The sequence below is a fragment of the Colius striatus genome, chromosome 1 (assembly GCF_028858725.1).
Source record: "Colius striatus isolate bColStr4 chromosome 1, bColStr4.1.hap1, whole genome shotgun sequence".
NCBI classification, from domain to species: Eukaryota; Metazoa; Chordata; class Aves; order Coliiformes; family Coliidae; genus Colius; species Colius striatus.
This window is the reverse complement of record NC_084759.1, coordinates 108,556,628-108,572,665: the sequence shown is the minus strand read 5'-3', so window position 1 is coordinate 108,572,665 and position 16,038 is coordinate 108,556,628. Positions and strand designations below refer to the sequence as shown.

Here is a 16,038-nt window from a genome sequence, read left to right as displayed (position 1 = left end):
TTCTTCTTCTACCTCCCATTGCCTCCTCCAATCACAGGTATAAAATGGTGTAAAACAGAGAAACACTTGCACACAGAAAAAACATTGGGCCTGGGCATTGAGTACTTAGAAATAATTTGGAATCTAAATTGGAAAAAAAATCATGAGTAGCCAGCTTGATATCCTTTCAGAAGGCAGAAACATCTTCTGAATTACCTCTTTAGTTCCTTCTTTCACCACATTATCATCACTTTGATCTAAATTGAATTGAAAGCCAGTTTATTGCAATGTATGAGCTGCTCCCCTGTAGATCCTGGAGATAAGGCTGTTGCTTGAAAGCTAGGTGTGACACTGCTTTTTCTCAAAGGCACAGAATGAGGAAGGTGAGAACGGATTCTTGTAATTCCTTCCACTTCACAGACAGAAGAAAAACTGATTCTCACTTTTGGGATATGTTTGAGAAGGGGTTGAAGATGCAAAGAAATGAAGAAAAGTTTTTTCTCCGCTTCTTTCCTCCTTTCCACCCTAAATTAAATCTATCTTCTCTTCCCTGCCTGGAAGGGGAGCTGTGTTCTGAAGAGAACAATTCTTCACACAAGATCTCTCCACCTCTCACAGATATTTTCTTGTTGCATCTCAGCTGTTTCAGACCTGACAGCTGCTGTAGGTAAGAAAAGCAGAGTCTGAAGAAAGGAGACAGGGTACCAAAGACTTTCTTACCAAAAGCAAGAGCAATACTTCTTATCGCCGGTGATTCCTACGGCTCTTTAAAGGGCAGTAAATCCAGTGACAGCACTTGCTTGATAGGTATTGGTCCAGAAGACTTGTAACAGGGAACATGAAGGGGTATGATCTGTTTAAGTACCACAGGAAGAGTTCTGTTTCAATCAGAATGAACAAGCTTTTTATTTCCTGTCATCTTTAATTACTTCACCAATTTATTTAAATCTTTATTTTTATATTCTTAATATCCCTGTGATGCTTTGAGTTCTTAGGTCAGTGACTCACACATACAGCAGTACAAGAGCAAACCTCTTCTATATAAATGGCTTAATTATCAGGCTGTCGATGGAATGTTACCATTCTTCAAATGATCTATAGTTCTCTAGATTAAATGAATGGGTTCCCAGAAGGTAAATGTGTTTGGGCTCAACAGACAAAGCTTTATGTCAAGTTACTGCCAAAGAAGTCTACACAATATTGTCTTGATAAAAAAAATGAGAAAGTAAAAATCATTTAGTCACAGGTGTGCTACACATTAATTATGCGGAAAAGGCTTGAGAAAGTTATGGCATTGCAGAAGCAGCTCTTTTGATAACAGTTAAAGGAACAAATGAGTTGGTAATACCTGAAGTATATATTGCTTTTATGAAAAGAGTTGGCAATAAAAAAGTCAGAATCACATTTCTCAGTGAAGTAAGTTCTGATGCATTAAAGCAGCTCCTGACGTTTACAATGTTCCTTCCTGTGTACATGGTGCTTCATCCTACCTGTTTCTGTCAGTTTGCGTTTAACTTAGGCTCTGTGCTGTTGCACTGAATTTCAATCTAGTTTCCTGGACCATTTCCACCAAGGTGCCTCACAGGTTTATAAAAGAAGTAAAGCTATATGTACTGTCGCCTCTCTTTCTTGGTTACATACTTCTCTGATGCATGCTAGAAGTCAGATTTCAGCAGATAGATGCATCTAGGTCAGAAAAATATTATTTGCCATCTCATCTTTCTGCATTTCAAGTTCACTTGAATCCAATTTTTTTTTCCAGATAAATTCTAGACAAATTTGATTTTCCATTTATGTCATAAAAAAGTCTGAGGTAGGCAGCATTTGTCAAAGAGAATCTGGGTTCATCCTCCTCTTTCTCCATCCTTGCTTCAGGATATGTCCAAATACAGCAGATTCAGCCCATTCTTGCAAGTGATTTACATGGATGCAACACAGACATTGTGCTTCTATTGTATTGTTTTCCTCCTGGTTTTGATATGTTGTATCAAATAGCCTTCACAAATAGGTCTTGAGAAGGAATAATTTAATGAGGTTTTCTGCAAACAAGTATCAAAAAGAGAAATTTGCCAAAAATACGTTCCTCTCTCAATTTGTATGTAAATCAAATCCGTTGATTTTCTTTTTATACACTTTTGTTCCAGCAGAGGTCAGCTCTGTCTGTGCTGGGGAAGGTTAAAGCAGTTCAAAGTGTGGGTGCCTGCACACCTAGCAATACAAAGTGCTGGTTTCTTCTTACCCTCCCCTCACAGCTACTAACTAAAACCCATTTCAGGCCCTCCTCTGAAATGGAGAAAAAAAGATTATTTGAACCAGGTCATTTATACCTTCAAGACTGCCATAACAAGCTGCTTAGATAGCCATTTTTACTGCTCTTGTTTCTCCAAGTTTGTTTGAGAACAGCTTGTAAGGTGCAGGAGAAGCAGGAGAGCTGGAGAGCATGGTACTTTGTGAGGTTAAAACTGCTACAAGATGAGAAACCCACAAAGAGCGAGAGATTGTGTCTACAATGTGCTTTCTAATTACTGAACAGGCTTCCTTTACTGCCATATCAAAACTGTTTAAAAAAATTAATATCTCTGTGCAGAATAATATTTTATCAAAGTTTGTTCTAGGAAAACTCTTCAGGTGTATTGACAAATACTGTTACTGCTTTAAATGGTATCATTTTGGTGTATATATGATTCACCACAAATGTTATGTTCCCAGCTCTATCAGTTACAATTGTTCTTCAACATTAGCTCTTCAGAGTACAGGAAACATTTTTATGCTGATAGCAGAGTATGTTCTCAAAACTACATAGTTCTACTCTTCTGTTCAGCGTCCCTTAGTTAATGGGTTTTTTCGTTTTTTAACTGTGAACACGCATTTCCTACTTTGCACCTAAACAAAATTCTCTTACCTAGTCATTGTAGTTTGAGGACTGTTATTTCAAGTGACAGCTCCTCCCACTCCTCTTTCCTTCCCTCCTCTTTGCTTTCCTGAACTTTTCCTTATGCCTCTGCTCTTTTTCCCACCAGTACCCAAGGGGGAAACTGTTTAAATATTCAGAAGTACTGTTCATGGCAGAATGCTGTATTGTGTAGCCCTGAAAATGTACAAGATGAACTTATTCTCTTTTATTTTTAAAGATTAAGCTATTGCTACATTCAGAATTTTTGTTAGTTGTCATTAATGATTGACGCTTTACAGATTTTTGAAGTTAGAAATTAATTATTGTTTTTCTGAAACTAAATGTCATGTCTTAGACAGAAATCTTTCAGGCATCCAGTGATGTGCACCATTGAGGCAGCAGCTGTTTATGAAGAATGATGTCTAAAATACCCCAAAGAATCTTTCAGTAAATCTAATGTATGGTTTTCCTAATTAGTATTTTTCACACTTTTCTGGTACCTTTTTCAAATTTAGCTTCTTAATGCTAAAAAAACAGGTGACATTTCAGCTCATCTATGCACCCCTTTTCTTTATTCTATTAGAGAGATGTAGTATTTTGAAATGACTAAATGCAGTCTGCTTATTTCTCACATGTAGTTATAAATAACAAGAAATGAGTGTTATTGGTCTAACAAACTACTGGGAAAGCCAATAAAGTGTTTCAGTACAAGATCAAGGATGGGGCTAATGAGCAGTAGACTTGTTACCTGAAAATTGAGAGAAGCAGCACAAATGCACTAGACAGAGGTAATTAAGGCTTACCATCATGGTGAACTTGCACTCCACATGTGATTGTGTTGGCCCAGCTGCAGCCTTTTGGAAATTTGGATGAGTTTGTGAATGAAAGCAAGTAAAGCTATTTTCCATTTTAGCGCTTATTTCTCCTGGTGGCGTTATCTGTTATAGGTCAAGCAGCTACAGATGACAGCTTAATAGGTCACCTTAAAAACAAGATACACACTCAGAGCTGTTGCTGCTGATTAAAGATCACATATCTATGTGCAGATGACACACTTGGCTTTTGAGTGGCTACAGTGGATTGAGAATTCCAGTGTGAATATCAAAGCATGTCACAATGTCATATATACACAGCCTCGACTGTTGTTCACTAGAGACCGTGCAAGTGCTTCACCAAAGAGCAAGTCATTTTCTAGAAAAATATCAGCATTTGGAAAGATCCCATTCTTTGCTTTTACTTGAAGATCTCGATAGCCCACAAGTACTTGCTGCCAGTACAGACATGAGCAGACTTCACACTTAAGCCCTCCTTACTTGTCTTGCCTTAGCAGTTGTATCCAAATACAGGTCTTTTCTAGGTCAAATTTGTCTTTACAGATACTTCAAAACACCACTGACTTTTGTGCCAAAACCTAATGGAGGCACCCGAGGTTGCTCATCATTTTGTCATCTGCCTGGTGATAACTGGCTTGCCCTGGACTCAAGAAAGCCTTGTCTTGGTTTTCCCAAGGAGCAAACTTAGTGATGAGGCCATTGTCAAAATCTGAAATGCAAAAAAAACCCCCCTTAAGCCTGAACCAAGCATAATTAAACCAGAAAAGATGGTTTTTTTGCTAAGAGCTCTCTGACCCCAAGAGTGGCTGGTGGCCACAATATTCATGTTGAACTCCATTTAGAGCAGTGAGAACAGCTATGCCCACAGTGCATGGCATCTAACACAGGTCTCTGTGGCTGAAAGATATTATCACTATTTTTTAGAGGTTTTATGATTCAAAATACCTGAATGGATGTGAGGCCTGACCCAGTAGAAAGGTAGTTTGATAACATAATACCAAGGGAGAAATGTATTGCATGTCCTTCAGGAAAGAAAGTCTGCTGGGAGTGTGGTGGAAAATACTACATAGGACAGAAAGATCTCCATGAGTGTATGGTCTCAGCTACGGCACTTATTTGAAATTGTGTCTTCAGCAAATAGCCTCCAAATCCACACCCGGCTTTTGTCTTCAAGGAAACTGGTTGGTTTCCTTTTTAACAGGGTCCAAACAAACTAACATGAATACAGTTTGAATGATCAGGAGATAGGGACTTAATAGCAAGTCAGGGGAGTGACAGTAGACGTACTCACAGATCCTCATTATTAATAGAAAATAGTTGTTTATTTTAGACATAAACATCCTATTTATTAAAAACAAATCTAAAACCAAACAAACAAAAATCCCAAACCTCACCACCAGTTTGAGACTGGATTTTATTTGGTCTAGTTGAAAAGAAATACACATTTCATCTTTTCCAAAATAGCAGTGGCCTTTTTTTGCCACTGGCAAGTGTCAGGCTTTGGACAGTTTCATAATAAGACCTGCAGAACAGTCCTTGAGAGGGATGAGGGTTGGCTGGAAGAAAAAAAAAATAAAAGACTTCAGTAAAAGGCAGAGTTAGAATGAGCTTAATTTATAACCCTAATGTAAAAATTCTTTGTGCAGAAGAGATGGTAATGATGCCATTATGTTGGGCAAGCCCAACACAGAAGATTGTTTATGTAGATCCAAGCATCAGAGAGGACAGAATAGAAGTCATTTCCCTAGGAAATGAATCAACAGTCTTAAATTAATCTTTTACAGAGACCAAAATGCTATTAGACTTCTATAGCTTGACTTCTCTATTTTCTTGAGCTGATAACTGTGTTATTTGCTTATTTTGTTGAGTACATTTGGATTTTTTCTATGTCATTAAATAATGTCAATGTCATTTTTTGCTGCTGGCTGCACCCTTGGGAAGCCCCTGGCTGTTTCATCCACTTACTGTACTGGTGCTGTTTATGTGTCCCAGTACCAGCACTGGCTCTGCTTGCATGTGCAGTGCCCATGTGGGGATCACCTTGGCTCCCAGTACATCCTCTCTTCATTCCCCACATGCCCAGATTCAGGATGTGGATGGCCACATAGTAAAGCATCATCTGCTGATTACATCAACTGAACATGAATCAGCTGTGTGATGTTGGTGACATATATTGGGATGTACATCGCTGCAGAGTCAGTCATTTCCACTATTATATTTGCATTCTTGATTGCTCCTGCCCAAGAGTATCCTTGATACTTGTTCTATTCAGCTACATTTCCTTAAACAACTTTAAATTCTAATTCAATTGTTCAACCTGTTTATATTCCTTCTCAACCTTTTATCGTCTGCACACTTCAAAAGTGTACAAGTTATTCCCTCAGCTAAACTGTTAACTAACAATTTAATTACTCATTATTATTAAACTTTTAATTAAAACATTAGATGATACCCTGAAGATTCTGCTAGACAATCACAAGTGGTGCAAGATTTACAACTTGACAGTAGTTGTTACCATGAGTTATTAAGACCTGTTTTCTGAGTAAACTGTGCCAGACAGCAGTACACTGTCTCCTAGTATTTTCTGCACTACTCCTAGTGTTTTCACCCAAGCCCCACTGTTGTGGTTTAAGCCTATTTGGCAAAAAAGCACCACACAGCTTCTCACTAGCTCGCTTTCCCCTCCACCTCCCGTAGGATGGGGAGGAGAATGAGAAAAGAAATCAAAACTCTTGGGTTAAGAACAGAACAATAGAATAACTAAACTAAAATATAATAATGATAAAAATAATAAAATAATAGTAATTGAGAGAAATAAACCTCAAGAAAGACAAGTGCTGCCTGATGCAGTTGCTCCCAACCCACTGACTGATTCCCCAGCAGCGATCTGCCCCTCTCAGCAAGGTAACCCCAGTTTCTGTTCTGGGCATGACCTGCTATGGGATGGAATAGCCCTGTGGCTAGTTCAGCTCAACTGTCCTGGCCATACTCCCTCACAGCTTCTTGGGCACACACTGGTCTTCCCTTACCCGCCTCAGCCCACCCACTGGCAGAGAAGAGTGAGAAGCAATAATCGCCTTGACGCTGTGCAAGCCCTGCTCAGCAATAACCAAAAGACCCCTGTGTTATCAACGTTCTCTTCAGTATAAATGCAAAATATAGCCAAAATTTAACTCCTGGGAAGAATATTAACTCTATCCCAGACAAAACTAGGATACCTATTTATTGCTTTGTGTCTGTGGCAGTTCTAGGAGCTTGTCCTGTAGTTAGTAGGACTTATTATAGCACTAGTGGGAGGAAAATGCTATGATAACTGACTGGACTGCATCTGTAAAGCATAGAGATGTGGTCCAAATTTGCCTACATCAACTAGTGGCTGAGATACCAACAAATCATGGCCTGAAATCTCTCCCCAGAATCATCTTTTGATAATAGACATTTCTGTATCAGTTGTCTCTTGGTTTCAGAGCACCCCCATCTCACCAGTGACTCAGTGAAACCACAGTCATCACAGTGATTTAGAAAACTTGTACCTGTGGGATCCATCACCACCTACTACAGTGGTTTGTCCAAGCCATGCTGATCTTTTATAATCTAGCACAAAGCTAAGGATAAGAGAAACTGATAGGTGGGTGTTTGTGGTTTTTTTTATGTTGAACTTCATAGATAAACTTAATGCTTAGTACAAATAAACTAAATTGATTTAATTCTATTTATTAAACCACATTTATCCTAGGTAAAAAGACAAGAATATGTTCCTGTTCTCACAGAGGAAGGATCATTCTTCTTCAGCAAAAGATCCAATTAGAGCTCAAATCTATACATCGAGAAGACCAACAAATATGGTTATGATACAAAGCAATCATCTGCACTTAAAACTGGAAAAATGTGTGTTTTTCATATATTGTAGCAGCCCTACCATAAGTGTTATGTGCACTAGCTTTGTGATCCACACAGTTTTTCAGTCAGAGCAGTGTCAGTGCTTTCATGTGAGTGGAATCAGAGCAATCCAAGAAGTCAGAAGTCCAGGGAACTCAGACAGACGAGGATGAAAAGAGTGTGGTCTGCCTGAAACCTAGCTGCTCTGAGGTAAGAAAGATAGTGAGATTTGGAAAAAGAGGAAGGGAGGAAGATGCAATGTGATGCTGAAGTCATGCTATACTCTGACCTTAAGAGTGATTCACTGACTACAATGTCCTCTGTTAGAGGTAGGAAGTAATAAGCAGAGAACATTTAATACTCTCATACGTGGAAAGATCCAAGCCAACTTTTCTGTTCTTCTAATTCAGCTGCTGTAGGAATCAGCTACAGACGGCTCTGGGAGGAAAGTGTTAACTTCAGGGAAAGGAATAAAACTTTGTGAGAAAGGAGGAAGATGAATCAGACTGTTGTCTGTTTGCTCATAATTTTTATTGCAAACTGTGACTATGTATGACTACACAGTTACAAGTATAGTAATTAAGCATGTGTAAATTCTATTTTGAAGGTAAAAAGTTTCTAAAATTTCCATATTTTTGATTGTGACTTATAGCAGCAGACTTCAGAAGTTCTCAAATCAGAACAAACTGCCAAATGCAACCACACTTCAATAGGTACAAAGTAGCCTTTGGAGGAATAGCTCTCTCTTCACTGCACAAGCCGTATCTTTTCTGGGTTAGATAAGGTTATTCCAGTCTTTCTCATCTACTCTGTCCAAAATTTACATAATGGATCAGACCTTTCCCTGCTTCTCTTCATTTCTGCTCTCCTTTCCTCTGTCTCCAGCAGATCACATCCCCAACATTCCTTCACAATTCGTTGCAGCTTTTTGCTCGTTGATGCAGATTTTTCATATGGTCTCCATGACCTTGATGTGTATACGTACACATATAGGCACATACATATTTGATATTTAAAGCTAGCTATCCAACCTTCAGTCCAGGGCTCTCTGCCTCTCTCTTGCAGAAAACCTGCAAATGCATGCACAAATTAAAATGATACACTCTTACTGTACACTAGGAAAAGTCAAAAGTGTTTAGTCAATTCTTAGGATGTCTAGCTTTGCATAGTTTGCTGTACTCCCATGTGCTTTTCTTCCTCCAGGAACTGTGGGAGGGCTGAAGAGAGTGTGATGGAAATGATCACCAATTCCCTTCTCTTACTCCATCGCTAATTTTTAAGATGAACTGTTGTGAAAGTAACACTTGAAATTCAGTATATTTAATACACATTCATAAGATTTTCTGAATTGTGCCCTGGTTTTAATTAAATAAAAAGTGTATACACTGAAGGGACTTTCTTCTCTGCCAGGAGCAACGTCTTGTGCAACATGTCAACTGAAAAACAGCCCTGTGGTTTGGTTTTGCATAGAAACTTCTCCAACTTTATTACATTCGGAAAAATAACATAGTAGTAGAGGACAATATTATGTCTTATAATTAGTTTGAATAAACAAACCAGGGGACGTGTTTTTGATAGAATCACTTCTTCACACAATAATTGCAGAATAATGAATTGCATTGACTGATCCTTCTTGCAAAATGCTATGACAAAGTAAATGAGCATTTGTATAAAAATGCCATAGCAGTTGAAGCTTGAATTAGAGAGTCTGCTGCCTCCGTGATCATAAATTACAGAGAAACCCTGCAGGCAAGAATGTAACATGAAAAAAAAGAAAAAAAGCATCCTAAGCCAAGAGATATAAGTCATCATACTGAAAATGCATTATATTGTGTACCTAAGATTAATCACTTAAGATCCTATAGTACAAATTGCCTCCAGCAGTTTCTAAAGTTATCTCGCAGGTTAAGTGGACACCCACAGGTGGAGATTAGTCATTTAAAAGATAAAGGTATAAAAATTGATTTCAAGTACCAAAGCTGTCTCAAAGTCAATTTCTCTTTCATTTTGAAGCTATGCATTTTTCCCTGTTTCTGGGTGAAGGGCTAATACTGGGGGCAAGCCACTGAATCTGGCAGTATATAAGGCTTTTTCCAATTAATAACTTAATGGAAATCGGGGCAAAAGGTGTTACTTTTTCATATTCAATAACTTCATTTGTAACTTTTAACAGTTGGGCATCAGTAAGTTGTTAAAAATATACGAATTTTAATCATGCCTTCTTAAACACTAAAACAGAGTATGTCACACTCAGATGTGGAATTGGCACAAAATACCATGAGCGCCTGAGAGATGTCATGTGCAGCATGAAACTTCTTTGTAACCACAGCTCAATAGTAACCTTAGTATTGAAAAGTCCAATTGTACAAGCAGTGAGTGCCTCCTGCCTGTGTGCATTCTGATAGCCCTTTTATTTGCTGCCTGGATGAAAGGACAGGTAATTTGGAGCTCGCAGGTAGGAAGAAAAAAAGGAGGAGTAGTTCTGCAAAGAAATATGCAAGAAAATATTGCTTATTTACAGGTTTCACTGAAGGCAATGAGAACTGCAAAGACATAAATTGCTGGAAAAAATTTAAAAAAGATCACAACAGAGGCTTGACTAATGTCAGCTTAAGAAAACAGAATTTCTGACTTAGCTGAAAATCTGTTTTAGTTATTGTATTAACATTTCACAATGGTTTAGAGTTGATAATCTTTTTTTTCCCCACCTTTGATACTCCAAGTACTTCAGTCTCTGCAACAAAAATGAAGAAACTTTCAGATATTTATGACAGGCTTGGCAGAAATCTGGACTTGGCAGAAATCACACCAAAGAAAGAAGGCACTGTCATGCCTGTGAAGAGTAATTGTGAAGAGGCAGAAGTAACAAGAGTAGTGTGCTTATAGTACCTTAGACCAACCTGATGCAAAGGTCGCTGCTGTACCTTTTGCAGTGTTCAGACAGTAACATTGCCCAAAATTACTATGGCTTTGAGCATCACTGCTCACCAGTCACTTAACCACTCACACCCTATGTTCAGGAACAACAATGCCCCTTACTTACATATACCCCTTTAATGCAGCACCACAGAAAGCTACTCAGTACAGAGCAGTTTGTGTGCTCATGAACAAAGATTACTTTTCTCCCCTAAGCAAAACATTTCTCTCTTGGATCAACAGATCTCAGTATTTAGCTGATCAGAAATAACTAACAAATGCATATGCTATCCCATTTTCAACACTACATCGGTAAAAAGTGGACGAACATAAGTTTTTGGAAGATGAATTAAAATAGTGATATAATCACAGCAGCAGCAGCTTAGAGCAGAAGCATATGCAAGGCACTTTGAAGAGCATTTGGGCTCCTATTTCTCTTCTTTGACCACCGAGACCAGCCTCCAAACTTAAGGTCCCCAAAAATATGTGCCCAAAAGTAGATGTAAATATCTTCTTATTCCTTTTCCCACCATTATTTGTGGTCCTCTCTGTCTCAAAAAACTAGAATCCCAAATCCTATTCAACACTGTCAGTTTGGTATGTGTGCCCATGCAGGTGTACATGCACAGGTATGTGCAGGTAGGTAGGTCTATACATAACTGATTTCTTAGAAAGGAAAGAAACCAATGAAGAGCAACAGAGTCTACACTAATTTAAGCTTTTCTTGAGTTAAACTTTTAAGTTTAGCTCCTATTTTACTGCAAAGTTCAGGTCAGTTATTTTTACCAACTACCCAACTGATACTCTAACTTTATCTTATAAAATAAGACAGACTTTTATTTAAGTATACACTGATTTTTTTTTAATTGACCTCTTACTTTTATTTTCCTCAGGTAAATGTCTGCTGGGTTAATATTCAAAGATGAAGAACAGCTAATAGTAGAGAGCATAAATGTCATAAATATATATGACATTATAATATCCAACAAAGCAAAGCCATATAATCTCCTAAAGTTGGTTTTCAAAATGTGCAAAAAGCCAGTGTGCCCACAAAACATCCAACTACTACAGTGACTGTATAAGATTAATAACCTCTCAAACAAAAGCCTACTGGATTAAGAAACTATAAAAATTGTGCAAACTGTACAAACAATAACATGTTTCTGTCACTTAAATGAAAACGAAATAATCATAAGGCTAAGAAATAACACTTAATTTAGGTGACCTTGTCTCTTGGCAGGATCCACAAGTTGCATTAGGATGAAGACAGTTCACTTGTTAACATGATGAACTGAAGAAACACAAAACCTACTTGAATTTTCAGATGTGAATACCAGCATACAAAATCAATCAGCATACAGGACTGGATTGCATGTGTATGGTATATACATGTCTATATCGTATTAGACAACATTTGTCAAAAATTAAACTAAGGAACAGCAAACTCAAGGGGATGCTGCCACATGAAATCTCATCTACATCCAGGTTAATAAAACACATAAACATATAGCAAGGCTGGTATGAACTAGAAAGGTTCCTCAGTCCAACTTTAGGATAAAGCAGAAACAGAGTCCCCCTCAGTTCAAATCCACCAATATTTCAAGTTCTCTGGCAGCACAAGAGAAGCTGATTAGCGAAAACCAAAGGATGACAAAATTAAGCCAGATAAGCCATGAATACCTATATATATAAGCACACAACAAGCAAGATACAGAAAAGTTAGCAAGATTTACCGTTTTAATTATCCAAGTGGGCGGTTTGTTTGGGTTTGGTGCTTTTTTTGGAAACGTCGGGAGCTGTTTTCACGAGGACTCGTCCACACGCATCCGCACAGCGGCAGGCGCCGGCTTCGGAGTGCGGAGAGCACAGCGCTTCCCTCCGCAGCCACCGCTCCCCCCGCCAAAATAAAAACCAAGAGAAAAAAAACCCCAAACCCCACGATGAGGGAGGAAAGGGGAGGGGAGGAAAGAGGAGGGGAGGTACCAGTCAGCCAGGCAAACTCCGGCACCGCCCCACCGGCTCCTGGCCCCAGAGGGCTGCAGGAGCGGCGGATCCGCGCCTCTCCACCGCCTCGCAACTTGCGCGCGTCGCGGGAGCCGCCGAGGCGGGGCGGGGCGAGGAGCGAGCCGCCGGGAGAGGGCACCGGGATGCGGCGCGGCGATGCCCGGGATGCGATGTGGTGCGATGCGATGGGATGGGATGCTCCATCCGCGCTGCCCGCGGCTCTCGGTCGGCTCCGGCTTACCTGCCGGGAGGTGCAGTGTGCCATGGGGACGAATCACACCCCTCCCCCCACCCTTTCCCCCCTCCAAACCCCCCGCCTGACGACGCAGGGAGCAGCAAGGTCCCTTGCAGGGGCTGCCCTGTACTTGTGCCGCCTTCCCGGCTCCCTGAGCCCAGGCGTGGGCTAGGAGGAGGCTGGCGAGTCCTCGGGGGAAACTGTATGTGTGTGTGTGCTTGGTGTACCCTAAATTGGGTGGAAAGGGTGCTGCCTAGTTGTCATTTCAGTCTCTGTCTTGTGGGAGGAAGAAAGGGAAGGTCTGTTTCAAGCACCGGGCTGCTGTGGGATTTTGGATGAGACTGTCCGCCTTCTCAAAAATGTTGTGGCCGCAGTGTGAGGAAGAGGCACCAGGCTGCATGTAATGCGATGTAGAGGTGGACAAGTATTTACTCAGTTCTTCTGCAAAGGCAAAACAGCAGCTGGCAGAGTCGTATATTTGGACCATGGGATTTTGAAGTGATACCTTAGTGATGTGCTTAGATATGCCTGGGAGGCACAGGTTCTTCAGCACCTACCCACAGCTGCATATCTATTCAGTGCCTTTTCTCTCCCTCTTGGCACTCAGCACTGAGCCTCCACATTCAACACATCTCAGAGGCTGCCTCCAGCCCATCATGGGAGGAAGTCGAGTACCACATGTGCAACCTATTTGGAAACACTACTTTGAGCTCTTCTTTTTATACTGTTTGCAATTCACCTCCCTGACGCATATTTTGCTTTGTTACTGGTCAATCCTGGGTGTTAGTTAGTACCTTTTCCTTTTGCTCATGATGTTTGTTGTTCAGTTGGACCTCTGTTTATACAAGTCTTAATTTATGAAGCAAACCAAAATGTGTTACAGTGAAACCATCCTCTGCATAACATTGCAAACTTTTATTCCACAGGAGCCTTAAAAAACTGAAAGTACTAGAAGTTCATTTATACCTTGTTTGTTCAAAAAGGCAAAGGAAAACCTTTACAAATAGAAGCTCTGACAACCTCCATCACACAGCCGCATTGTAGTTCCATCAATCTAACTAGAGGCAGTCTCCCTGAATCATTTGGTGCTTGCTGGGTTCTGAGGTAGCTGCTTAGGACTTATCTTCTGAAGGTGTTCTTAAGTTCCATTTTCATGTGAGCTGAACACAGGTTTTTCTTTTGTAGATTTTGACACTAGTGAATAGTCTTCTCTCTCAGCTACCAGTCACATGTATCTCCTTTTATTATCTGAATTAGTGAAAGAAGTTTTAATTATACCACATGTGACCTTAGAAATAGCAGAGGTGAAGTAAAACAGTCCTGCTCTGTCCACTGCTCCTGATGTGTGAGAGTTGACTGTTTACGATTAACCTATGCCTGCTCTATGGTCTGCATCTGGCTTCACAGAACCATAGAATCACAGAATGGTAGGGTTTGGAAGGGAGATTGTGGAGTCTCCTTCCTTGGAGGTCTTCAAGACCCGCCTGGACATGTTCCCGTGTGACCTGATCTAGGTGGACCTGCTTCTGCAGGGGAGTTGGACTAGATGATCTCTAAAATCCCTTCCAACCACCACCATTCTGTGATTCTGTGTGATTCTGTGAACTATAAAGGAATGCATCCAGATGGGTTTTGAAAACCTCCAGAGAAGGATTCAGAATGGTACCATTACACTCAGTCTAAAAGAAACATGAAAGTTCTCTCTAGGACTGACAATTTAGTATATGAATTTTCTACAGAGCCTATAAACATTTTAGAAATATTTTCTCCTAGGGAAAACTACTTGAGTAACAGTGGTGGCAGAAGTTCTCTAATAATTCCTGAAACAGTGTACAAGGGCATTGGATGTCACTGAGCAAGTAGTCTCTCCAGTTCCAAATATCTCCTTAGGACCTCTTGCTTCCTGAGGTGTTTGCTTTGGGTTTGCTCATTGCTACTTTGTGTACTCTTTCGGCTTCAAACTGTAGCTCATCCTCAGATTGTACTTCATGAACAAAACTGCTCCCTATTCAGTGTAGTGACATCTTGATCAAGATAGTATGCTGGTGAACTGGTAGTACCAAGAAGCAGCTTTTCGGGTTTAACAGGTAGCAGTTTAAAGCTTATTTTTCAAAGTAAATTTTTTGTTGTATTCTTTCAGCCTTAGAAAGACTCATACTAGGTCAGGCAGAAAGTCCTTCTAAGTCCAATATCTTCTCTCTGAAGAGACCTGGCAGTGGGTACTTAGGAAAGGAGTATAAGATCTGGGCAAACAAAGAGATCCTTGTCTTGGTACACCCTCTCATCTTGTTGAAGCTCAGACAATGCAAGTTTGAAATGTTAGCTGTGCCTTTGTACATAATCACCTTGAGGGATCTTTTTTATAAAAGTGCCTACAGACACTTTTTGAACACATTTATACTTTTGGTATCCACTCCAGCAAGATGTTTGCTCTACTGCACATCTAGCCATTGGACTTATGAAAAATGTATTTCTGGATTGTTTCAAAATTCTGTTTAGAAAAAGTGTATGTCAAACTGAAAGTTAAGCAATGGTGGGAAAGTTTTACTTAGCTTAAGTGATATTTGTGTTATTTTATCTAAAACTATTTAATCCCCTGCATTTGGAAAATATTAGGTCAATAAACAGGTAATAGCTGCATACAGGGCCACTACCTTTACTGGAGGAAGGCGGCCTATACTTGGGTACTTAGGTTTTTTGAGACTTTCATTTTGCCCTCAGTTTCTACAGCACTTACTGCAGTAAAGTCTTGATCCTGTACTCAGGCTCCAAGACACTATGATTACACAAATAATAATAATAATAATGGCTTGTTTGAATGAGAAATAAATAATTTAAAAAAAAAAATCAGTGTTATGGCTGGTCTGTGGGTGCAGAACCCTGTTGAGTTTTGTGACATGCACTTCAGTCCCTTTCTGAAAGACTTGTTGCAACAAGAAACATTTTCTTAGATGAAGAGTAAAATAATTGGGTTATTTGAATTAAAGATTCAGGTCCCTGTCTTTTGTTTACAAACAATATTCATCACCAGTGATGATGCTAGTCCCAGCTTCTTCCTTGAGTTCACAGTTAGTTGCTAGAATCTCAGAAATTTGTTCAGAAACAACTCTCCAGTTATGTCTGTGGCTAGGAGAACCCCAAGAGATTTCTGCCCATTTTACTGTAAACTCTACACATAATAAATAAAAAAATCTGGATCTAGAGACATCAACAAGGCTATGGAATATTGCCATGAGTCACAGTCACTCTTCACTTCAAAAGACAGCTTTTGTCAACTATTTGCATTAATCACTTGGAGT

At 39.7% G+C, this 16,038-nt stretch overlaps 1 long non-coding RNA gene across 1 annotated transcript in view; it reads right to left on the bottom strand.

Annotated features, from left to right (window-relative positions):
- Positions 1 to 12,371, bottom strand: part of LOC133624686 (uncharacterized) — a 54,383-nt gene extending 42,012 nt beyond the window's left edge. Inside the window, exon 1 of the long non-coding RNA XR_009818048.1 lies at positions 12,234 to 12,371. This is a non-coding gene — a long non-coding RNA (uncharacterized LOC133624686). The remainder of the gene's footprint in view (positions 1 to 12,233) is intronic.
- Positions 12,372 to 16,038: the final 3,667 nt, after the last annotated feature.